Here is a 25996-nt window from a genome sequence, read left to right on the forward strand (position 1 = left end):
CGCTTCAAAATCGCGAAGCATATAGGTAGACGAATTCCGGCTGCCAGCAATAACTGAGGCGGTCCCCTCTTCCGACCTGGTAAAAATGGTTCTTGTCAGTTTTGTTGGGGGTCATTTGATAATTTGAATTTTTTATGGTCCCTTGATGTTCGATTTAATGAGATTTTGCAGTAATGCACATTTTGTTGAAATCTACAATAGCACCTTCGAGATTAACTTTTTTTTTGAAGTTGAGTAAAGCAGACTTGTTCTGCAGATCATATCTTTGTAGCGTAAGGCTATATGTGGTTTACGAGAAACTTGGTGCTGTGCTAAAAATATGCAGTGAAAGCTCGTTAATCCGGTCGGCAAAAGACCAGAAAGAAAAGAGAAAACTAAGAAAACAATTTGTAAAGTTGTTCAGCAAGGAGCTGAAACATTGTCGCCTGCTTTTGACATGAAAACTGCACGGAAATGATGCACGGAGGCGCGGAGCGCCTTAGTCTAACTGCAATTTTGTAATAGTGCGCAGTATATACTTACCATGACGCTAATAGCCACGCTAATAGCCACGCGCCAGCGCCTAGCGTGCTTCCCAACGCCGTTCAAATCCAGCGCGCTGCTGCCAGGTCACGTGGCAGGACGCAGCACACCCTCCTCCCCTCCTCTCCCTCGGTGCATTCCGGAGTGATATCCGGCTAGGCCTTACGCCGCGCCGTGCCGTGTTCCGTGCGGCTGCTGTTCCGTGTGCTGTTTGTGTGTGATTTCAAAATCGTTCCTTCAAACTTCCGTTTGGATTTTTTGCTTATAGTAGCTTGCGCCGCGTGTCAGCAAGGCAGCTTTTCGCGTACTTTGTGAAAAGTGACCACGCCGAGAAGCATGGTGCCGTTTCATATTGAAAACACGTTCGGCTTCAACCGTAGCCGCCGCGAAGCAAGAGAAGAAAGCGGTTACTGGAATGCGTAGAGTCTTCGTTTCCTGGTGAGACCCATAGTGTAGCGCAAGAGTGCGTGCAATTTGCGACCGCGAAAATAAACGAGCGAGCGCAAAGGCGAGAACAAGCAGAAGGGACGAGGCTCTGTCAGCTCTGTCCTGTTCGTTTCCGTTCGGCATTGCGCGTGAGTCACTGGTTGTTTCCGCGGCAGCAGAGTGCATTCCACATCGAATCATCAAACTGCTGGTCCGTCAGTGTTCACAGTTTATGCGTTGCGACGCGAGCGCCGAGGTGTATGCATAGATGCGTTTGCTGAATGGCAGGCACGCGTAGGAGTCCTAAATGTAAATGTGGCAATTTTCATTGGCTCTGGACCTGCCAAAGATGTCCCCCTGGCACCGATCACCGACTATTTAAAGGCCGTCAACTTCGTGGACCGTTGCAGTCAGCGGCAAACCTTTGTCCCGGTCTACACGTTTGTTTCGCTTTTGGCAGGCTCTGCAAGCCAGGGGACAGTATCAGCCGGAAAGCGGCTCGTATCTTCAACGGCTATCACCTTCGCAACTGCTTCGGGTGACTGATCTGCGCATGCGGCTCTCAAGAAAGCTGCTGTTTCGACATCGCAAGCCATCCTTGCCTTCATTGGCTCTGGACCTGCCAAAGATGTCTCCCTGGCGCCGATCACCGACTATTTAAAGGCCGTCAACATCGTGGACCGTTGCAGTCAGCGGCAAACCTTTGTCCCGGTCTAAACGTTTGCTTCGCTTTTGGCAGGTGAGTGTTGGTTAAACCTGTTGTAATTCATCACTTTTCGTGTTTTGCCGCTGACTGCACCATGTCTTCTTTGTGTACTTCTTGCTCAAAAGCCATACCGAAAGATGGGAAATTTATGACTTGCTGTGCCTGTGAGGGCGAATTTCATTTGGGGAAAAACTGCTCGTCAGTTACTGATAACGCCTACAAGAAGATGAGTACGGTAACACGTGAAACATGGAAGTGTCCTTCATGCAAGGATGATTTGGTGGCGCAACCTGACGTAGCATCCAACCCCGATGGTGGTTCGTTCTCGCAGCAACTGTCTGCTCTGAATGTGAAGCTGGATACTTTGACTACCACTGTATCAGCACTGATGGTGAAAATGGAAGAACTATTGTTGGTCAAGGAAACTAGCGAAAAGGTTGCTTCAGCAGTCGAGGACATACAGTCAGCTATTGACTTCCTTTCGTCACGGTATGATTCTGTGCTTGCTACAGTGACCACTAATCAGGCTGAGCTTGCAGATCTTCGGTCACAAGTTCAATCACTGTCTTCAACAGTAGTTTCCCAGACAGAAGTGATTGACAGGATGAGTGGAGAGATAAATTATCTCGAACAATACAGCAGACGATGTAACTTCGAGATTCACGGCCTTCCAGTCAAATCTGATGAAAACTTGCACACTTTCTTAAGTACCTTAGCAGGCAAACTAAACCTTACCGATTTTCAACCAGCAGATATATCGGCAGTCCATCGGCTGCTGTCCAGAGGCGACTATATCCCACCGATCCTAGAACAGACTCAGTCGGTTTCTGTTAAGCAGAAATGGCTCGGAGCTCGGAAGGGCCTTCCTGATTTGGTGCAAGACGACCAGTCTCCTCGGCTGTTTTTTAACGATAACCTGTCTCGGGTTAATCGCGAGCTGTTCCGACTAGCAAGGTTTCGGGGCAAACAAAAGGGTTTTGAGTTCGTCTGGACCAAAAATGGGAAGGTCCTTGCAAAGCGGTCCGAAGGCGCACCTCTCATTCGCATCAACAAGTTTTCGGATCTTGAGAAACTAACATAACCATGTCTGATACAAGTTTCGTGAAGTGTTCCGATTTTTCTGAAGGCCGGAAGTTTTTTCAGTATCAAACAGGCAATTCATTTCAGTTTACTCAAGTTAATATTCGCAGTATACGGAAACACTGGGACCATTTTTGTGCGTTAACTCACCCTTTTCACTCAAGATTTGACGTCGTTGCTCTCACGGAAGTGAACGCTTCGTCAGACGTGTTACTACATTTCTCGCTGCCAGGCTGCCAGTTATATTCTTACACTCGTTTACAAAGAATGGGAGGAGGAATCGCAGTTTTTGTTAAGGATTCTTGGTCCGTTTCTGAAATTAGTGTTCCTTTCACTCAAGCAGAAGTAGTTGCGCTCCGCCTAAGTACACCTTTGTTGTCGCTGGTTCTTCTCACAATTTACCGCCCTCCGTGTTGTAACGGTCGAATTTTTTTAGCTGAGCTTGATTTTGCAATATCATCGTTCTCCCGCGAAGAACACGTGTGCATTATCGGTGATATGAATATCGATATTCTACGCCCCACTGTGTCAACGGTCGCAGATTATCTGGACATTTTATCAAAGTGGGGACTAGCGACTACAATCCACAGCCCTACACGTGAGGAATACTTAGCTGGGCAGCTTGTCGTGTCTTGCATCGACCCCATCAACGTGCGTTCTCAAAACCTGTCGGTGCGGTCTGCTGTGGTTGAGGTCAAGCTTGCAGACCACTATTTCATTTGCTGCTCGTTAACAGATAGTTCCAGCCATCCTGCATCTACGCACAGCCAGCAAAAGGTATCAGTACTTGATTATAAGCGTCTTGATGAAAGAATAGCCAAGCATGATTGGGATTCTTTTATACACAGTGTGTCCCCTGCGGACTTATATGACAGGTTCGTCGATGTTTTTCGTTCACACAAAGCAGAATCTTCCCGCATGGTGACAGTTAAACAACGAAATTTAGACAATAAGTGGATGTCTTCCGCAATTCTGGAAGCCATTAAAGAGAAGGATCTGCTCTGGGCTCGATCAAGACGTGCCCCAAACTGTTCTCAGCTACGACTGTAGTTTAAACGTGAACGAAACCGTGTCAATGCCATGATCCGTCTGGCCAAGCGCAACCACTTTAGGTCCCAGTTTAATGACGCACGTTTTAACAGCAAGAAAACATGGTCATTGGTGAATAGTCTGAAAGGAGGGAGCGCTGCTATCTACAATGATACATATTTCATCTCGCATTTTCATAAAGATGGACAGAGCATTGCGAATGACTTCAACAATTTTTTTTCGCTGGTCTCTGGTGCATCTCGAACCCCTCCTACCGACTGTCCTATGCATCTCAGTGTGATGGAATCTGCTTTCCTTCCTGATTTTACTGAAAGTGATTTAAGGTGTATACTTTTCAGTCTTAAACGTAGCAAATCTCCTGGTCATGACGGCCTCACGATTTCTGAATTGTGCAGAAACTTTGAAGTGATTAAAGGTGTTCTACTAGTTATCCTTAACACTATCATTTCTACTGATATAATACCTGCTTCAATGAAAACTGCTAAAGTTATACCTTTGTACAAGGGTGGCACCAGAAACATGAGTAATTACCGACCTATCTCTATTCTACCATGCATTGGTCAAATTTTTGAGAAGCATCTATTACTCACCATGACGAATTTTTTGAATACGCACAGTGTTCTATCACCTTGTCAGTACGGCTTTATAGCAGAAAAAGGAACAACGGTTCTTCTTGAAGAATTCTCTGACGTGCTAAATTCAGCTTTTGATAAGAATCAAGTCGCATGTTCTCTTTTTCTGGACGTAAGCAAGGCTTTTGATAGCATCTGCCACGTTCTTTTGCTTGATAAACTTTCTGCGCTGGGATTTCGAGGTTCGTTTTTAGAACTGCTTACTAACTTTTTACAAGATAGGCGCCAATATGTGTCGATTTCAAGATTCCATAGCGATTTCACGGCAATTACCTCTGGAGTCCCGCAGGGTTCTATATTGAGTCCTTTATAATTCAATCTATACGTTAACGACCTTGCTACCAGTGTGCCACCTTTGCTGTTTCAGTATGCTGATGACACTGTTATTGTTGCATGTGCAAAGAAATACACTGATGCTGTTACAGCACTACAGATAGCAGCTATTAAAGTCATGGACTGGTTTAAGTTTAATCTTAATAATGTTAATACTTCTAAAACAAAACTGATCTGTTTTCATAACCCATTAAAACAAGTTGAATTGACTGACCCTGTTTTTTTGCATACTTCCTTTTGTTTTAATTGAAACTGTGTACCAGTAAAATATGCGCATTCGGTCAAATATCTTGGCCTGATCTTCGACAGCGATCTCTCTTGGAACTCGCACCTTTCTTTTGTTTGCCAAAGGCTTCGTGCTGTATCGTGTGTCCTGTATAACATCAGATATTTTATGCCTTTTTCTGTCCGTAAATGTGTTGCACATGCTCTAGCTTATAGTGTACTTAGGTACGGAATTACTGTTTATGGTCATTGCACGGTTCGCTGGCAACACAGGGTGAATTCGCTTTTGCGTTTGCTTCTAAAGAATATTGCTTACGACCTGTCCATTGGTAATGACATTGATATTTTTAGAAGACTAAAGCTTCCAAGTTTTAACTCTTTATTAACAGAAACTATTGTGCTAAAACACTTCTGGTACAGTCAGTTCACCGTTCCATATGTTCCTGCTCGGGATTTAAGACCAAAATACCGCTATTGCATTCCTCGCTCCTCAACCCGGTACGGAAAGCGCACACGCCATTACTATGTACCTGCCTGTTTCAATAGCTTGCCACCTACTGTACTCCGCATGAAAACTAAATACACCCTGAAAAAAACTTTGCGGTATGTCTCTGCGCTGCTTCCTGCCCCGTAGTTATTTCATCTATTTACTGTATTAATTTCAAATTACTGTAATCTCTCTTGATGTTGTAATAGTTATATATTTGTTTCACTATGTTTGGTGACCTTTTCTTTTTTGCAAAGTTCATTGCAACGTCTCTATTTTCCTTTGTTTTGCCAACGTTCGCTGTCTGCCAGGCGCTGCCACTCAAGCCCTTTGAGGCTTTGGTAGGCCTGATTTATGTTGTCTGGCAATTGACATGAATAAAAGTTCTATCTATCTATCTGTATACCGCCCAGCAAGGCGCGTGACTATGTTTTGGGCTTTCGTTAGGGTGGTTGCCCGACTTACTGTTCATTATTCGACGTGGCACGTGATCGTGCACTGCCTGCTCGCGTGTTTTTGACGCCAGTATCGACCCGTTGCGGACTGCCGATAGCGTGCGCCGCTCGGTCTGTTTAGCGTCCTGTTATTCGCTACGCGTATGTGCGTCTTTATAGTGATCTGATGTGGCGTCTTAAGGTTAGAACACACCTCTACGAGCCGATTACACCAGCTGTCAAGCTCAGAGTGGGAGGGGTGTGACGCGTCAAGGCATGCAAGCGACTGAGTTAATTGAAGCGACGCGTCACTGCGATACCACAACAGGTAGCTGCCTGCTCAATCACTTTTGTAGCATTGGTAACGTTGCCTGCAGCTGTAAAGTTCTTTTAGTTGCTGGCGGCCGTGAATAAAAATCATTGCTAAATGATGACGAAGAAGTAGCCATAGAAAAAGAGCGCTTTGTAACCCTTTCAAATTAAGTTGTTTATAATAACCTAAGTAGTACAGAGCTGATCATAAAAACTAGTGTGAGAAAGTGGCGTTATGTATTTGAAGTTTGGCTGTTTAAACATTTTCTTGTGGTTGTGTGAAATGCCAGCAATACAAATAATTATCAGGAAGTGCCAGGCACTGTGGGTGCAAAATACACAGCTGAAAATTATGTTATGCAGGTGAAGTGCCTTCTCTTCAGTAATGAAGAGGTCTGAAAAGAGCTTCATCGGAGAAGATGTCTCCACTGTCGAGATTTGGGGCTGTTCTTGTCTGTGCCTGTTCAGCATACATTGCAGAGCACAAGTATGTGTCGAGTTTTCTCAGATCTGTTTTTTTTTCACCTCTGCATTGAGATCAGTGTGTTGCAATGTTTGCTTTGGACCAGAACGTTGATGGCATGTATTGGCATTCCCCTATTCAAAATAACGTGTGTGTCTCATCTAAATAGGTCATCATCAGATAGTGCCAGTTTCATGCTCAGAAAGAAGCAGTGCTTATATACAGGATTGTCTCGGCTGGCCTCGGAACCCTTACAGAACTAGCGAGGAATCTGAGACTTCCTGTACTAGAATGCTTATAAGGAGCGTATGAATCCGAAGCAATCAACCAATTTTCTTTTTCTTGTTAGTGGTGGTTGGAACATTTCTCCTGTCATTTCTAAAATTTCGTGGTAATTTTTAGCAAGAATCATTAACACGTTTTCTTATAGCCAAGACGCAAGAAATGCAACGTTGACAGCACAACACACAGGGTGCAAGAAAAAGGGAAACCCGCACCCTCACACCACGATTGAGTCCAGAGCTGGCCGCTCAGCTCCAAGGCTACACAGCAACAACGAGCACACTGGCATAGCCTCAGCTCAGCCGCTTTCTCTCTCTCCCTCTCTAGTTCCGTCCCCACCTGTTCTCGAGTCACTAGAAACCCCTTTCAATGCAGCCAGGCTTTAAAAAATGCCAATATGAAGTAATGGGCAACAGGGCAGCATTCTAAGGTGATATTACAGCATTAGAACAATGCTTTTACTCTTTTTCCTCTAGTATCCATCTCCCATGGCACTCCTCATAGAGAATCATAGTAGAAGGATAACCATGTCAAGCTTCTGCAGTAATGCCGGTGTCACATGGCACTCCTCAGAGACTGGTCCAGCAAATACGTCTTATTTCACTTGAAGAAAAGAATATGAATGATGTTATATAGTGCAGCTATGAATGCACCTCAATGATGAAACATTAATTGGACTTGACAGCTTCTCTTCTGTGGCCTCTCACTGTATAACGAAAGTAGAAACAGCACTAATTTTTACACAAACCACACAGAAAGAACAGACAGGACAGCGCCCGTCCTGTCTGTTTTTTCTTGTTGTTTATGTAAAAATTAGCGCTGTTTTTACTTTTGTTACACAATGTTACACCAACTAGTCCAGCAAGAGGTACTGTTAAATGAACTTTTCACTGTAGTTGCAATTTTTTTACTGCCTCTAGATCTGAGTGGAAAATAAGCACTGTCTACTGCAAACTACTTCAAGGTCTGTTGAATTATAGCCTGTGCACAAAAAAGCTAAACGTGCTAAATGAAAAAGGTGAATGTTCACCATAAATTGTTACCTCTGTGATTATCTTGGTCAGTTTTGATTTTTTTTTGTCATTTCACTTGCTTGGTGATGACACTGTGCAAGTTCAGAGTATACTTGCTCTAATACACTTACAGGAAATTAGGAGCTTGTAGTGACCTGTTTGACTCAGCCTTTCGGCATGCTACCTGATATCATAGTTCAACAAAGCTTGAAAGAAACTGCATATACTATGACACCGGATGTTTGCTTGCGTCTTTTTTCAAATGCCTCAGACGTTAATGTACACGCGTGGACAGAAGTAAACGGAGCACGCCGCACAAGAAAGAACTGCTTTTCAGCGCCGCCTACCGAAACCGCACTTAAGCTCGAATTCGCGACACGCATATGCAGGCCCCCAACCGGTGCAACCCTCTCATTGCTCCGCTTGCCTCGCATTCGGCCGTAGTCAGGGCCACGCTGATGATGATTATGGTCGGATGGTTGTGCCCTTAGTAGCGAGCGGGCATTTCGGAGCGCACAGACCGCTGCCCTTGATGCCACAAATCCCGCGGGGGCGACGCTATCATTATGTCGTTTCATCTGTGGCAGCTGTAGGCACGTTTCCATCGCAAATAGCGCGTGTCCTTCAAACTTTAGTTGCCTCTGGAATTCATTTCCATCTCGCTATAGACCAAATAAACTCAAAAACACTCGATACACCACCGCAGTTTCGGGTTCTTTTAATACAGTTACCGTTCATTTTCGGCTTGAGCCTACGAGGAACCGACGGAGCGGCAAAGCATGCGCCATGTGTGTCTGTATGGCACTACAGGGCTCCTGCATTGGAACCTCGCCTAGGAGGTCAGCTTAAAATGAGATGAAACCGCCGCTCTTGGCGTTTTTTGCAGCGCGATCCAGCATCTCAAGGATAGTGATTGCTTCCAAATGTGCTGGATGCAGCTGTTGGGTTTCCACACCTATATTCTGAAACAGACCAATGTCTCTATGTAACCGGTAGCAGTGAAGTAATACAGCTCGCACAGAAGAGTTTGGATCGCTTGCCGGGTTCTGTCGTGACTCATACTCTGATTAGTGGGCGATCACGGGTACTTATATGCCGAATTTCGCACGCGGGGCACGCAACAGTGATGCACTGCTGCCGCGGCATTCGTGTGGGTGAGACAGCGGGTGCTTGTAGTCATTCTAAGATCCGAAGATGCATGCAAAGTGATTACCATGAGCTCTGCTCTGCACATGACAGCGCGATACGCAGCGCACTGTCTCAGTGGTGATAAGAGCAGGATCTAGTATAGGGGCAGTTTGTTTCGGGGGAGACAGGCAGGGTGCATGCACTAGAGCAGCGTCAGCGCCTGGTAGGGACAAGGCGAATCATCAGTGATAACTGTAGAAAATTAACACAAAACTGCGGCAGTATGCCGAGTGTTTCGAGCTCGTTTGCTTGCGAGTGAGACGCAGCAGAGTCCCAGCGGCAGCAAAAGTTCGAAACATGCGGGTTGTTTGCAGCGCAAACACGCCTCCAGCTGTCTCAAACGAAGCGGCTTAATGGTAGATGCGTCCCCGCGCAATTTGCCTTACCAAGACAGCGGTCTTTGTTTTCCGAAATGTTCGCTACCTACACAGAGCACGACCATCCGATCATGATCATCATCAGCACGACACAGACGCCGGACGAATGCGAGGCAAGCGGAGCATTGAGAGGGTCACGCTGGAAGCGGGCCTGCACATGCACGTGGCGATTTCGAACTTTCGTCTGGTTTGGCTAGGCGGCGCTGACACGCAGTACTTGTGCGGCGCGCTCCGTTTACTTCTGTCCGCACCTGTACATGGACCACCCCGTGATATCTGCTCTATGACTGGTAAAGAATTTATAATTGTCTTTCTCCTTGTTGTTTCAGTATTATCAACCGAACGATAGCTGCGACGTGTAGTTGGTTTTCAGGTCATGTCAAAAGCAAGAAAACTGGTAATATAACTGCTGCTATGGCATTTGTTGTCATTCCAGCTTTTGAAACAGGCTGTTTTAGGTGTTGTAGTGCATTAAAATTGCATATCAACGTTTATATTGTAGCCTTTTCCATGCCTCAGCAGACCTAAAGGCCAACTAGGCATCACAGCCATCATTCGGCTGATCAAGCCTAAACAACATCAGAGAAGGGAATGGAATTATAAATTATTTAATGGTAGGCAAATACCACTTGGGGATTCATGTATTTTAATGTCTAATGCACCGTTCAAAAAATATTGGACCAAAGTTACGTTTTTATAGTCCTTGGAACTTATTTTTTAGGTGTTGTCTATTTCACTGTTCTCAATTTGCAGAGGTAGCAGTGTTTAGTACTGCTTACCTTCTTTTTGTTGTTCTCTTTTCATTCATTGGTTGGGCCCTGTTTTCCTGTGTTATTTTGTGTTCTGTAATCGCATAGTGCATCCCTTCTTTTTTGTTTGTGCACCACTTCTGTTCAGTGTTTTTTTGTGGCAGGCCTCATGACAGCTGGCAGCTTTCCTTTCATTTTTGCCTTTTGCTCAGACGGTGCTCATGGTACTAGACAAAATATAGTTTACTGAAGGGCTGAATTCTAAATTGTACTGCATCATTAAGGTACCCTCTTCCTTTTTATCACATGCCAATAATGGTGATGCCTACTGTTGCCAAGAATCTTACATTGACACAAATTTGTTTCACAAGTGCAGGGCATGCTTTGCTCTCATGTAGAGTTTGTGCATTTACAGTGTATAATTTGTACATGGTCTCTTAGTTGGTGACTGACACAGTGGCCTCATTGGCTGACTTTTATATTATTATGAAGGTTAGACTTTGTTTTTCTCACTGCTGATGAGCTTTACAGGAGCTTATGATGCCTTCAACAGTCATGTCTTTTTTTATTGCTTTAGTTAAGATACTGAGGCTCAAATGAGCGAGCATCTGAGGCCAAAATACCAGTATAACTTCGTGCCGTTTGTCAGCTTCCTTTATGATGTGCATAACTGTTCAAGTAGGAAATAAGTTCAGGTCTTAGTAGTCCTCCATCATTTAGCCCATAATGAGCCCCTGTTTGCCCTTACCTTCTCTGCTCTCTTGTCTAGCTGTTATGCATAGAGTTTTAGAAATCACGTTCTAACTTCGGCTACTTCAGTTCACATGTAAAAAGATTTTGGCTACTTTTTACTCAAGCATAGGTGTGCTTAAGCACTCTTTCGCTAGCTTTGCTGCATGCTTTGTAAAAATAGTTTGTAGCATTGAATATGACAAAGCATATCTTAGCCACTTTTTTTCACACTTAGCAGGGACGGCCCAGTGGGGCCTGTAGAGATGGCTCGAAGTGGTTGCAATACTTTGTTGCATACATGTTGGGAGGAATCATGCGGCTTGTGAGTTATGTATATGTGTGGCAGTAAAGATTGCTACTTTGGAAAAGGCGCCGGTCTGCCATACAATGTCAGCGAAGCTTAACGAACCCCACTTGGTCTAAACTAATTTGGAGCCCTGCACTGCAGTGTCCTGAAGCCATTATTGTTTTCTGCCTTGATGTGAGAAGCGGCTCTTGCAAGTGATCTGCCTGCTTAGAACCAGTCAACTTGTTAAGCTTATTCACTTAACTCATAATCAACTCGGACATTTTTTATAACTGGAACCCTAACGTCTGGATGCACCAGAAGTGCATCTCACTGGAAGACAGGGCGTGCTAGGCACTATAGTTTGCAATGCACAGTACGCAGATTCTAGTGTGGGTTTTGTATGTGTGCAAGTGTCTGCAGGTACTCTGCAGTCAACTGCACCAGAGGCTCAGGATGTGTATAGCAAGCTATACGTAAACAAAACTCATGTGCGCTCAGGCAGCTTTGGTTTTAATACATTCAGCAGGAAAATAATCTGGCAGCTTTTTTTTGCACATCTGTTGGGGTTTTACCAGTGCCAGAGTTCATCGCATCTTGTTTAAGGTTTCCTTTCGAATCATTAACATTCCACCCTTGTCATTTTGTAAGTGGCATTCAGCTGAAAATAAATTTCAGCAGTCGGCTTTTTATGCTTTGCTGCCACTCTTTTGGAAGAAATGAAGAGGAATGGCCTTCTAAATCGATGCAGCCAGCCATGCAGTGCTTTACAGTTCTGCACCCTGTGCACATAAAAAGTCTCAATACATGGATTTTGTCACCCTGAAATATACTCGCATCTGATATTTTTTTAGTCGAACTACATCTTATCTCCTTTTTGTGCCCATCTTTATGGGCATCTTGTAATCATTTCTGTAATTCCTTGATTTCTCTTATTTTTGTTTTCTGCAGCAGTAGAATTTCTATATCAATTTATTTCTCTAGGCTACCATGTATTAGTATCTCTGAGCCTCGTAATGAATCAAATTACTGGAGATGCTAGAGTGCTGTTGATTGTCTCAGAAAGCCTGACTGTGTTAGAAAGACTGCCATGCTCAATATCAGCTGCAATGCCAAAATATGATAGGAATTCAGATTATGATGCAGGCGTACCCAACTGTGTTGTAAATATATGCAGTTAGCTATGAATACAAAAGAAAAACACAATGCAATAATTCACATTTTCATTCACACAGCATGATGATGAGCAGGGGCAAGGGAGGAGGCACCTCAGTGTTTGTCGGTGTCTTCCCCCTTGTCCATGTTCATCGTTGTACTGTGTGAATGAAAGTGTGAAATACTTGCTCATCCAGACACTGATTTCAAGCAAATTAATGCAAGTGGGGTGCTTTATGTGAGTAGCTTTGATTTACTATAAAACAGAAGACAGTTAATTTACTGCAGAGGCATTGCAAGTCGTATTGAATGTGTACTGTATGTTTGCACCACTGAGCTAAATTTAATAGCAGTATTTGCTGGTTGTCTTTGCACTTTGTTTATTATAGTGTATTTCACACAAATTCGTGATTTTGTTCTGTTGTTCTTCAGGCATTGTGGCTACACAGCTGAAGTCAAGCTGCTATCAGAGAAATTCAGCCTATTCGACTTTGTCAGAAAAGATGCACGCTATGATGCTAGGGGCCTCCATCTTGGCTATTCTGCCAATTTTTCTACCAATGAAGCTAAATGCTTTTGTGCAAATGTGAGCATTTTTTCTTTCTTTACGATACGTGCTTGCTCTTAGTCTTCGGCAAGAAGAGAAATGATATGGTTATGTGCATGCTCCAGTGTACAATCATGTGAAAAATTATGATGCTGCGAGTGTGTGCCACACTATGCCTAACTGCGTGCGGGTGCCATCTGATGAAATGCTCGTGCCATCAAGGCCGGCGCAGCGAGATTGATGGATGTTAGTGCACCTGACTCGACATCAGGAGTGCTTGCCGTTTGACACCATTTGGCATGCATTCGCTGGGATCTCTTAATTTTTCTCACGATAGAATGTTCAAACTCACAGCGTCTCAATCAAGACATTCTACGGTATACCAACCACACCAAATCGAATGATACACCGACCACACCAGGAAACACTAAACCAAAGCACAACAGAGCCGGTATCAGACAACCATGTCACAGCACAGAAAACCAGACCAGGACGCACTAAAGCACACCACACTATGCCACATCAGGACCCATGTCTGAAAATCCTGGCCTGGTCGGAGCACCAGACATGGTCACACCAGAACCCGTGTCTAAAAAAGCCAGTTTGGTGTAAACACCAGAAATGGGCTGGTGTTTTTTTTTCGACTGGGCATATGGCATTTCTTTCAATTGTGCCTATGAACTACTGGCAACGTATTGATTCCTTTTAATATAATTTTGATGCATAGTGTTTTGTTCAGCTGTAGTTTAATTTGAGCCCTCTACATATGGTGAGTCCACTTCAGATTAAGTTGGGACTTCGAAATTGCCTCATGTTGCATTTGGATTTGTAGACCTGGAAGCTTCATTTTGTACAAGTGTATTTGAAAGGGGATTTGCTGTATATAAAATCTAGCCTACTACAAGCAATTAGCACAAGTATTAGCCTTGCTGTTCATAGTGGCAGCTGGCGGTTATGTTCTTACATTACTCATTTAGCTCCAGACTACAATTTCGCCATGGTTCAAGGTGGCCTTAAAGTAATGGCTTCACTTTTTCCCCCTTATCTTATTGTTTGGGAAGCGTATGCCATTGAGTCGTGCATAAAAGGAAGTTAATATGATGATGCAAAGATGGGTGTTTAGAAGACCGCAGAGAATTCTGTTATCATTAAGGTGAGTCACACCACTGAGATCATAGGTCTCTGAGTCCTCTGTATTATCCTGTTCTACATCCTTCTGATTTTTTGTTGACTTGCACATGGCTCCTCGAAGAGGGAGCTTTATGAATGGTTTAGTGTATGATTTTCATGGCATAGTTCACTTTGTATAATCTGTATAATCTATTTCAGATCGAAAAGCTAGCACTCATTGGGAGTGAGCCAGCTGATGAGGCTACAAAACTTTTTATGAAGACTAGTGAAGACTCCTGTGGCCCTTATGTACACATTGAAGGGGCGGGGCAAAAAAGAAGCATTTAAGAACCTACGGCTGTACAGCGCAGTTTTTGGTGAGTACATGCGAATCTTCTGAAGGTTATATACACTTTGTGAACACACCATCTAATTGCAGGAAAAAGCTACTTTCAATCTACCTGGCGTGGTTTTCAGCACTTCCGTTATCAATTACTGAGTAGCCATCCAAATTTAAAGGACTATGGGTACCAAATTTTTGCTTGTGCGTTTTCTTCTTTCAAACCATGCGTTAGACATTCTATACATGTACGACCACTAAATAATTTATTATTTAATTTTATAGTGGTGGTTCAAAAGTGCACACACACGGACCAAGAGACGAGACACACAAACCAGCACTGATCTTACAATTGATTTTTTTATTAGGAAGAAGCACGTCATATATATACACACGAAAAAACAGCGCACATATGCGATCTCAACAAGACTCCTAGTGCTAGTAAAAGGTAAAAACCGCTTTAAAAGCATGTGTGTATCTGCAGAACCGCTACCCACTATGTAGCATATTGATTTCTCGAAGCAATAATGTAACAGATGGCATACTCACGCACCCATTACTTTTTCTGATAATATGAAACGCCTCAGCTACTTCTCTAGTGCGCTGGTCAGAATTAGGGAACAAGACATCAGTATCGTCAAAAAATGGCGTACATTTGCACGTGAAACAATGCTTAGCTAGGTTAGTTTCTTTCTTAAAGAATTAGCGTGCTCCATGAGCCGCACGTTAACGCAGTGGCCAATCTGGCCTATGTAGGTAAGGCCACAGGACAGGGATTTGATACACTACGCCAGTCTTTCAGGGAACATATCTATTTTCATGATTTATGTTGCAAGCATTTCTTCTGCGCCCTTCATGCTTTCTTCGAACTGCCGCCCCCACTCTTTCTAGCTTGTTAGGTGCAGGGTACAGAACCTTTACCCTATGCTTGCTCCCCATTCTTTTTAATCCGGTGCGACAGCATGTGGGCATATGGCATAACCACTACCTTCCTTCTCCCTTCTTCCGAACCCTTTTCCAGCCCCGAGGTACTTGCAGACGGTTTCAGCTCATGGGGGACTGGCTGCACTCGAAACGAGAACTGAGTCTCGGAAACCAGCTTCCCTACATCTGTCTATTTGGGCTTAGAGACTGGGCATCATTTTATAATAAGATTTCTTTACTGCCATGCCTAAGCATCCTGTAACGATGCCACTTTTTACAAGCTTTGAATGAAAGGGCCTGTAATTCAAAAGGGGCTTTTCACTTGTAGGGGAATACTGCCAACAGACATGGTTGGGTTCGAAAGAGAATTATAAATCAATGAATTGCAAGACTTTTTCTTGAGGGTGTTCATGTGTGAACTTCAGCCCCGACCCATTACGTGCAAAAACATCAAGAACATTTGACACAAATTCGGGATTCACTGACCTAGCCAGCACTAGGTAATCGTCCACATAACAGAAAATGCGTATGCAATAACCGGCTAGATCAGTCTCTGCTTTCATATCAACCCGGCTCAGATAAATGTTACTGAGAATGGGAGCTACCTTGGCACCTATGCACACACCCTATTTTTGCATATAAGGTCGATCATCCCACTCAACAAGCGTGTTACTCAGGTAGTAAGATAACAGTTCCAGAAAGGAACGTGTTGTGATTCAACACTCATTTTGGAGGATTCAACACTCATTTTGGAGCACGCATTCATTGTTGTCCTCTGTAATACATTGCTGAACATACTAGATTAGTTGAAAGTGTGGAACAGAATAAAACAAATCAACCACATCTATGCTTAAACCATCACATAGTGCCAGGCTCTCATTTCGGTGGAAATCAGCTACTGCCTCAGAATTAGGTACGAGAAACAGATCCTTTACGCGAAGTGACGACAAATGTTTGCAAAGATAGGTAGACATAACCAACTGCCAAGAATTGGTCTCAGAGACGATTGCGCGGAAAGGAACGTTAGGCTTGTGCGTCTTAACACTAAAGAAAATTTCTAGCACCGATGTTCAGAGGAGGCGATGATTCGGAAGTTTAAGTATGAAGGTATAGCAAAGAAAGTGAAGGCATACAGCTATTGGTTCTATATGGGTTACCTTTGTTGACTTCCCGCGTTATCACCTAAGAAGCCGACTGGGACCAGAACGGCTAGACCACAGGGGCCCAGTACGGGCTAGCCCACGGAGGCCCGACACGGGCCAGCCCACGCAGGCCTGGCATGGGCCAGCCCCCGCAGGCCCGGCACGGGCCAGCCCATTGAGGCCCGGCACGGGCCTGCCCAAGGGGATCCAGCGCGGAGCCTTGTGGGGCTATGCAGTAAGCCCACTGGGCGGCCCGTGAGGGTCCCCCCCGATGCCGAGTTGCAAATCCCGCACATATCCCACGTCGGGCCCGCATGGGCAGCCCGTGCCGGGCCCACAAGGGCCCGCTGTTCACAGCCCCATTTGTGCTACTGGGGAATCTATCTGCACGTGTAACTCTTTGCCGCCGCTGTAAAGAACGCAAACACTTTCTGCGGCGAGTATGATTACAGCGATGGTTGCACGCCTGAAAGCGATCACCAGTAAGCGTCGGTTCAGCTTTAATGCTTGGCCATCCCTGTCTCGAGTGTTTCTTTGTCTCTCCGCTTAATGAACGAAAATGACAGGAGCGTCCATCTCGCTCTCAAGGCTTATTTTTATTTTATTTATTTTTTGGCCAGGCTTGAGCAAAATCTCGCAGGCAAGGCACGTGCTGGGGCGCCGGCCGAAAAATTCAGACTGCTCAGGATGTATGGCAGATGCGAGTACGAGAGGAGGAGAGAAATTAGGAAGTCCACTTTTATATTTGAACCCGCAGAACAATCGCCTGCATTCGCTTCCTTGTTCATTGCTTTCCACATTTTCTTGCGCTCATAATTCGCACCAGAGCAGCGTCGAGGGCAGAAAATAGGATGGGCCCCACGGCGGCTGTTACCCTGCCGTGCGCCCGTAGCAAGGAGTGAGCTTTGCCTCAGAAAGGGTCGGCTAGCGGCGAAGCTTCGTATACAAAAGCGTGAGCAAAAATGAAGTGCAGCTAAGTTCCCAAGACGGCTGTTTGAAACAGAAGTAAAGAAAATTTCTTGGTTCTTGAGGCTTTACGTCGATAGTTTAAAAAAACAAACAAACCGAAATGAAAATAATTAGCCCACTCAGATTATCTTGAATAAGCAGCAAATGGTGTTTCAGGCGACCCTGTTATTTGGGAGAAAGGTCGTTTGCGGTGCTTAACGACGCGTTCTTCGCCCGAAGAATTGTCCACATAACTGCTCTAGCGAGGTAAGTTGAGTTAAAAGGCAGCTGGAGGAATGTGTGATCGGGTTAGCTGCACAGATATTTCGTTGTAACAGTTACGCTGTAGTGCTGCGGTGCACTGAGCAAGAGGGAAATAGTTTGTCTTCTTGTAGTCCTCATGGAGCGCTGCAGGCAAGCCCGCTACCGATGAAGGTACCCATGCTAAGGGGCTAGGAAGCGAACGGGGAAGGACAGCTTGTTACGTTGCCGATGCGGCACATTTCAGGCAGTGCCAATGCGATACTGTTATAGGACTAAAGGTTGCCGATATTTTCTCTTTGTTCATCTGGTATTTCTAAAATTCGCGTCGTTACTTGGTGCATGCTGGCCTGAGGACATGAGCAACCTGCGTGGAGTCACGCGTTTTATGTGCATGCAATGGGCCCCAGTTGAACAGCAGTGGGCAGACAGAGGCGCCGACTCGAAAAAAATAGGCCGTTGCAGCAGTGCGAGGCTCAGAATTCGGCGGTCTGAGGCAGAGAGGAGCAACGATGCGATGCGGCAGGAGAGTGCCCAATTTCTGCCCGGAAATGGGCCCTATAGAGAACGTACAGTTTTCCGGTGCATGAATCTGAATACACTGCGCAAAAGTTAGCGCATATCCCGCCTTCGCTCCCTGCGCGTGTTTTGAAGCAATTGAGGATATTAATCCTCTTTTAACGCTTCTTATTCATGTCGCGGCTTAATTCGTGAGTAAGTTCGATACGTACGTTTTAGAAGCAAGAGGCCGGAACATGGGTATTGAAGCCGTCTTATTAGCATCTCTGTATCAAGCGCTACCCACGCAAATGACGTCTTGCTCTAAGGCACTTGTACGTCTAAATCGCCGTAATGCTGAAAGAATGATTTCACAGTGTAGGAAGGCAGGAAGGTCTTGCATGGACACGAAAGTGCTGCGCAGGAGGTGGTAATGTGCGAAATATCAAATTTTTAAATGTGTGTTCATCCTGCCATTTTCATATTGTTTATGAAGAAATGAGCAAATGAGAGCATTTTATACCCCGCATAAACATGAGCGCTTATAGCAAATTGTCTTGAGCTGCAAAGAAATGACCAGAAAAAAAAAACACACTCTAATTATAGAATTTTTTGCTGAATAACCCGATCTGTACTCGAATTTTATCTAAACTAAATATTGTCCAGTTTCCACACCCTTCCTTCCGGAGCAAATAAAGCCTGAAACACGGAAATTTTAAGCAAACGGACTGCGAGGGAGAAAAGAAACACCAAATGGCCTAAAACGAATTCCATTGATTGAATGTTTTCCGGCGTTCTGCGCTAAAAGCTCAAAATGCGAGATTTCTGTACTTCTGCGGCCGGAGCACGTGTTTTGATCGTCTTGCGCCGCGTATTTGACTGGTGCGGCGTGTCCTTTATTTTTTTTAAAGATTTTCTGAGCAAACTTAACAGGTCATAAACATACATTAGGAAATTTGTGTGGGCAAGGGACGGAAAGATTTTCGCCTGCCAAGAAGAAGCGTCAATAGTAATCCACATCAGAAATGAGCAAGATGCTAAAAAGATAATGTGACCGCATCAATATGCAGCCTAGATCATCATCAATGGCTATGCAACCTCATGAAGTGAATCACATTGCTGTGTCTGAGAGCATAAATGGAATTAAGTGCTTTGACCTGAATATAAGATCAGTGTGCAATAAACAAGATTTGCTTAATATTCTACTAGAAAAATTTAACTTCGATTTTGAGGTAATAGTGTTTACAGAAACTTGGCTTCATTCAGAGTATGATAATATCACTGATGAAAGGTACAATACATTTACGCTGAACTGAACTCGGAAAGGTGGTGGCGGTCTGTTGTTACACGTAAAAAAATGTATAGAGTGTGATGTGCTTGATCAGTTTTCTATTGTTTCCGATGATGTAGAGTGCCTTACTGCCATAAGTCAAAAGTATCTTATAGCTGTCATGTATGGTCCTCCTAATGGTGTAGTTGACTCTTTTCTTAGTCACCTTGAAGGCATCCTTAATTGTGCAAGCAATAACAACTTCAACTTGTTTTTGGTGGTGATTTCAATATTGACCTGATGACTGAATCCAAAACTCAGCAGTGCTTAGAAACCATACTCCTATCACACTCCTATCACACTCCTGTCACAATGTTATCAAAGACGCTACACGCATAACAACAAAGTCGTGTACCTTATTGGACGTCTTTGTCACAAACACACCTGAACACGAAGTTTTTGGTGGCGTTATCATTTCTGCCACAAGTGACCACTTGCCTATTTTCTTACTCTCTAAAAAAAAACGCCAAGGAAACATAGGAACGAAGCCGATATAATTAAAGAAATTTAAGAGATTAATGATAAAACTTTGAACACATTTCGCAGAAACCTTTGTGCAGTAAACTGGGAACCAGTTTATAGCTCCCCGACCGCCGATGGTGCTTATGAAGTATTTTTGAGATTCTTCATTGATGCATACTGAAGTTTATTTCCAATAATACTTGCAAAAAAAGAAGGAAAGTTCGAAAACCTTGAATCGATAACGATTGTTTGCAACTAATAAGAAAAAAAGAAAGGCTATTTGCTAGGTGCTTGAACACTCGCAATCTGAAAGACTGGGAAATTTTTAAAAGACATAGAAACAAAACAAATGCTAGGCTGCGGAAGGCAAAGCAGGATTATTTATGCAACTACTTTGAAGTTGGTAGTGCCCCAAAAGCTGAACATATATAGAAAAAAATTAATGTGCTGCTAAATAGAGCTCCTGTGAAGAAAAATAATAATGAAATCTTATTCAACAATAAAGTCATTAAGGGAGCTATGCTAGCAGAGGAATTTAATTCCTTTTTTTGTAAACTTGGTCACCAGCACACATTCCTCGGAGGCAACAAATGAAATGATTAGAAATCCACAAAGTCTTTACATTGACCCTACAAGCGGGACTGAGGTCTGTGCTGTGTACCATTCACTGAAAAGCAGCTTTGCTTGTGATATTGATAATATCCAAATGAGACCGGTAAAATATGCACTAGACCTCATTTTGTCACCGCTCGCATACAATATTTACCCCTCAACAGGCACTTTCCCCAGGAAGATGAAAATCGCAAAGGTTAGTCGCTATATTTAAAAAAGGGGACAAAAGTAATTTGTCAAACTATCGGCCAACTTCCATCTTGCCAGTTTTCTCGAAAGGGCTAGGAAAACTCATTCACACACGAATTACCAAGTTTGCAACTAAACATAATTAATCCCACTCAGTTTGGATTTAGAAAAGGAATGTCCATAGAATATGCTCTTTTGGCTCAAAAAGAAATAATTTTGAAAGCAATCGAAGAAAATATGTAGTTGCAGGAGTCTATAAAGACTTCACGAAGGCAATCGATGGCATAAACCAAGTTACTTTGTTAAAAAAAACTGGAAGTATATGGGATACGTGGAATAGCTCTCGAACTTACCTCGAAAACAGAATGCAGTGCGTTTTCATGCAGGAAATTTTATCCACTTGCCAACCAATAAAAGCAGGTGTCCCCCAAGGGAGCATACTTGACCCCCTATTATTTAACATAAATGATATCAAGAGTATTAGTTGCAACGCAGAATACGTAACATATGCAGACGACACGACAATATTTTTTCGCAGTCGTTCCTATCATTCTCTTCAATCTGAAATAAACAACATTCTTGAAAAACTGGCCACCTGGAGTGCAATAAATTCTTTACACATTAATATTAATAAAACAAAGGCAATTATTTTCACAGCCAGACAAGCAGCCAGCGCTCCAGAAATGACGTTCACCTTAGGCGACGCAGATATAGAATTCGTAGATTCTGTCAAATGTCTTGGTCTCCACTTTCACAAAAACATGTCCTGGGACACGCACGTTGACCACGTGACAACACAGATCGCAAACGCTGCTGCGGTCTTAACTAAATATAAATCGTACTTACCGACGGCTGTTAAATTACACATTTACAATTCACTTTTCTTTTCACATGTTAACCACTGTCTCTTAGTGTGGGGCAAAACAACAATTGGTAATTTAAATCGCATACATGTCCTACAGGAGAGAGCGATCCGCAGCATAGCAAATGTTCATTATCGTGAACGCACGCCCGAACTTTTCATTAAATTTGACATTCTTTCCATCCACCATATGTACTCATTCTACCTTGCAAAGCGATATAAGTATGACTCGCATGAAATTCTCCGTACACTTCCAAACTTGACCCCTCAAACACGACGGTACAATACACGCACTAATCTAATTTGGAAAATTCCTTACTCACGTTTAAAACTTCCTGAACAAATGCTCCGTCATGCCCTACCGATCCTACTAAACCACCTTCATTGTCAAGGAATAAACATAAGCACCATTAACAACAATATACATAAGTCTTTGTAACGCCAGGGTGAGCGTGTATGAAATTGTTTCACGTATTTAGAAATTCTCTGTCTATTGTAGAATTGGTGTGCTACCAGGATGCCTTGTATATATTGACTTTTATTTGTGGCTAGAGAATGAGTGTATATTATTTTGTATTGCATATTATACGTACTGACTGTTACACTGTCTAATGCACAAAGATGTATATTTCTAAATCTTCCACTGTATATGCCTCGTAAATAGGGGGCTCGAAGCTCGTCAAGCGGAAACTTCCACTTTTTCTTCGAGCCTTCCTCGTCCTCCGTTAATCTTTTTCTGAGGAAGAAATAAAATATTGATTGATTGATTGATTGCGGTGAACGAGCCTAGTGATTCACCTTATTGTACAAACAAAAGGAAAAATATGGGATCTCAAAAAAAAAATGAAAAAACGCGTAGCGTGGAACACCAAAGGCTCTAATCAGCAGAGTGTACATCCGTGGGCAGCTGTCTTTACCTCAGCGCGAGTAGTAGTACGTGGCCGACTTTCTGCTACTGGTGTCGCTGCAGTCACGCGCTCCACCGGCTTGAATTTGGAGAGAAGTAAAGCTTTGCTTAGATCTTTATTTTGCGTATTCCTTACCACACATTAATCCGGCAGAAAGCTAAGGAGCAATACCACTGCGAGCACACCGAATGTCGCGTTTCATCAAGCGTTTGCGTTTTACTGCGCTTCGCTAAAAACCGGTTTTCCTCGTGCCTCTACGCATTATTCTAAAATGGCCTTGAAGTGCCTAGAAATGTTTCACATTTTTACGCTTGTCTCGAGCGAAATATTGTCATTGGCCTTTTTTTTTCAGTATACTTAAGTGCAGGCCTTGCTTGGTGAAGCGTGCAAGTTTGCAGGTAAAATTTAAGTGCATTTTTCGACGGAGGTAACGCAAAAGCTTTGGTCGGCTTTCAAGTTTCAACTGTCAGTCGCAAAGTACTAAAGTAGCGCCCTTCACACAAGCAGGATAACACACGTACCAGGCAAACAGCCATGGCAGAAGCTATCGACCGTGCTGTGCTGAATGAGCCTAAGTTATAAAGAACCTTCGCTGGGATTTTCCGTTTACTGCCCTGTAGTGGAGTAGGTGCGGCACGTGTGGCTTTTTATCCAAGCATTGAGCCTGAGAAGTGGGATTGGCTGTTGAAGCTTACGGCACTTTCTATTTGTGGTGTTACTAAAACGTTAAAAGAAAGGAATCGTCATCCTCTTTCATTCTCTGCTCTGTGCCCACTCCCATGTAGTCACACTGGAGCAATTTACAGCTTGATTTTTTTTGAACAATAGCAAAGCTTCAACATCTCCATCCGCACTATCCACCTGTTGGCCGCAACTTTAAAAGCTTCTGCTCCTAACCCCTTCAACATACCACACCGCAGGACGTCGTTTTGGGGATTGCGTAAACGTGCAGGGCTTGCTGACTGCAGGTGAAATATAGAATCCAATGAGAATAGGACACTATCGGCGGTTAGCTTGAAATCACCGGCCCTGCTGATCGGTGGGAGGATCTGTCCTCATTTTCTTTTCCCTCAAGAAGCACGGAAGAGACTTTTTACCGAGAAAGGTGTTTTAGTGTAGATATGCGTTCTTGATCTACACTTGGCACTCTTTGCGTTCGCGGTTTGCGAGCCCCGCCGCGATTTAGTTGCTGCCAGGGTGCCAGCGTCACCTTCGAGTTTTGATTTGAGTTAAGATTTCTATGATGAAAAGATGAAGATGGAAAGCAAAAACCGCAATAGTCGCCACGGCGAATTGGCTGAGGATGCGACGTAATGTTTCGCGGGTATATTACATTGTGAATTGTCTGATCACGGGAGCAGAGAAGAAGATCGGGCAGGACCTAATTAGAGCTGAAGCGGCTTCATAAGGAGGAAATGAGCCAGCAGCTGTATCGCATTTTTTGCTTTGGCGACGTAGTTAACACGAATCAAACTTGTGTGACAGAACTGCGATACCGGAGGGGGAGCACGTCCGTACGCATATGGGTTATGCGACCATGAAGGTGGGCACAAAGGGACAGGATAATTTTTGTCTGCTATTTGACTAAAAAATTATTAAACTTTCTAGTCCTTGCAGTAAACGCGCATATCTATAATAGAAACTTAGAGGCGTTCGTATTCTTAAGTTATTTCATTTGGTAGAATTCTAGAACCACGCCCCTGTTTCAATATCAACGTCTTCATTTTAACTTCAAGCACACAAAGTTTAATAATTGATTTTAGTTAACTACGAGGCAGACGACGGCAATTAATATCTAATTTTATGTCCGCCAGCCTATGTGCAAAAGCAGCTTTCGTGTACTGCTGATTGTTTAAAAAAAACTGTGGAGTAATTTTGAGCATTCTTTATGTGCAGTATATGCGTAGACGTTTGAGGGAAATAACGGTAAAAACTCCCGCAAAGTTTACCAATATCGAGGCCTTTGTTTAAAGTATCTTCTGCTAGGCACGGCCGCTGAAATCGTGTTCTCCGCGCATTGGATTACTTTTAGGCACTTCACAGTGGCCTAAGGGTTCGGCAATGGTGGTGGGGAGCAAGTTAATTCAAAGTCTTGTCGGCTCCGCACGAGTTTACGCGTAACCGCGCGCTGGGAGCCCATCGGCGCTATCACTTGGAGGCGTGCGCCTGCGGCAAAGGTTCCCGTCGGGCTCCGGCCGAAACGGAACTGGGGGCTCGTCAAATATTCATTATGGGCGGGCAAACATGGGCTGGAGGGGCAACGTTATTGAGAGGTCCATTAGTGCCGCCACTCGACGGCCGGCCAACGCAACCGGACATGCGTCAGCTTGGACGCTGACAACTGCGACATCTAGCGTGGAGGCCGCTGCCCGGTGCGTGTGGGCACTCACAAGAGAGCCTCCAGTTATCTGGATCCAGCTTCACCTCTACACCGTTCAAAAAACGTGACGTCTTCAACGCACGCATACACTCACCCACGACAGGATAAAACGCGCATGCGCTGTGACTCAGTTTCGCAGTGTCAAGATGTCTCTTGCAACTACATTACAAAAGGAACGATCAAGTGTTCTCAAATTCTCACCAAGCTGACATCCAGGCAGGCCTGTAGCATGCGGAACCAACGATCAGCAAGGATCTTATACTAGCCTGCATGTGCGCGCAAACACGCTCAACCAGCCTGGTGGACGGGAAAAGGACGCAGTGGTCTCTCGAACAGTCGACATGCAGCCACGTGAATGAAGTGCATACAGTCGGGTCACAGCTGCATAGGTCACAATGCTCGCAGTGCACGACGCTCCTAATATTCTTTCATACGTTCCCAAAAAGATTGGGACATAGTTCTGGCGAGCTTAAGTGGACACAGACAAATTGAATGACCGGGGAAATTTGAGCTTGATATACTTCTTCAGCTTCAAAGACATTATTTCTTCCTTACGAAGAAAAGGGAAGCTAAGGCCAAAGGTCTGTAGCACCTAACGAGTTCTCAGCCTCCTTGTACAGTTTGCAGTACAGTGAAAAGGTAAAAAAAATTGAACATGTACAAATCACACAAACATTCAATGTATTACAGAACAAAGGAAAGAGAAGGAGCCTGGCACATTGCATGAGACGTGATCACGGCGCAGAAACAAAAATGGCATAAAACCAGGCTTCGCTTGCGCACAGAAAGCAAATTGGTGAAATACACAAGACTTTTCAATTGTAATAATACTGTTCAGGCACAAAAAAGGGCTGCATTTGAGAGGTAAGCTGAGACTGTGTCTGAACGTCGGTGCGCAAAAGTTTAAGGACTTAACACCGGATTTTCAAGGGGTTAATCTGTGTACTCGATATATGTCCAATAATTCGAGAATATTTGGTTTCGATATATCCGGGCTCGATGGTATAGTGCTCGCTTCCGCCAAGGCGCAC

At 44.0% G+C, this 25996-nt stretch overlaps 1 long non-coding RNA gene across 2 annotated transcripts; it reads left to right on the forward strand.

Annotated features, from left to right (window-relative positions):
• Nucleotides 1-709: 709 nt before the first annotated feature.
• Nucleotides 710-14480, forward strand: LOC144101057 (uncharacterized). 2 transcript variants are annotated; one of them, XR_013307927.1, is made up of 5 exons: nt 710-960; nt 1409-1687; nt 6571-6694; nt 12885-13038; nt 14329-14480. It is a non-coding gene; the product is annotated as an uncharacterized LOC144101057 (long non-coding RNA). The 2 variants fall into 2 exon arrangements; XR_013307929.1 differs by lacking the exons at nt 12885-13038; nt 14329-14480 and adding an exon at nt 9860-9981.
• The last annotated feature ends 11516 nt before the right edge of the window (nt 14481-25996 follow it).

This window comes from Amblyomma americanum, chromosome 1, assembly GCF_052857255.1.
Source record: "Amblyomma americanum isolate KBUSLIRL-KWMA chromosome 1, ASM5285725v1, whole genome shotgun sequence".
Classification (NCBI taxonomy): domain Eukaryota; kingdom Metazoa; phylum Arthropoda; class Arachnida; order Ixodida; family Ixodidae; genus Amblyomma; species Amblyomma americanum.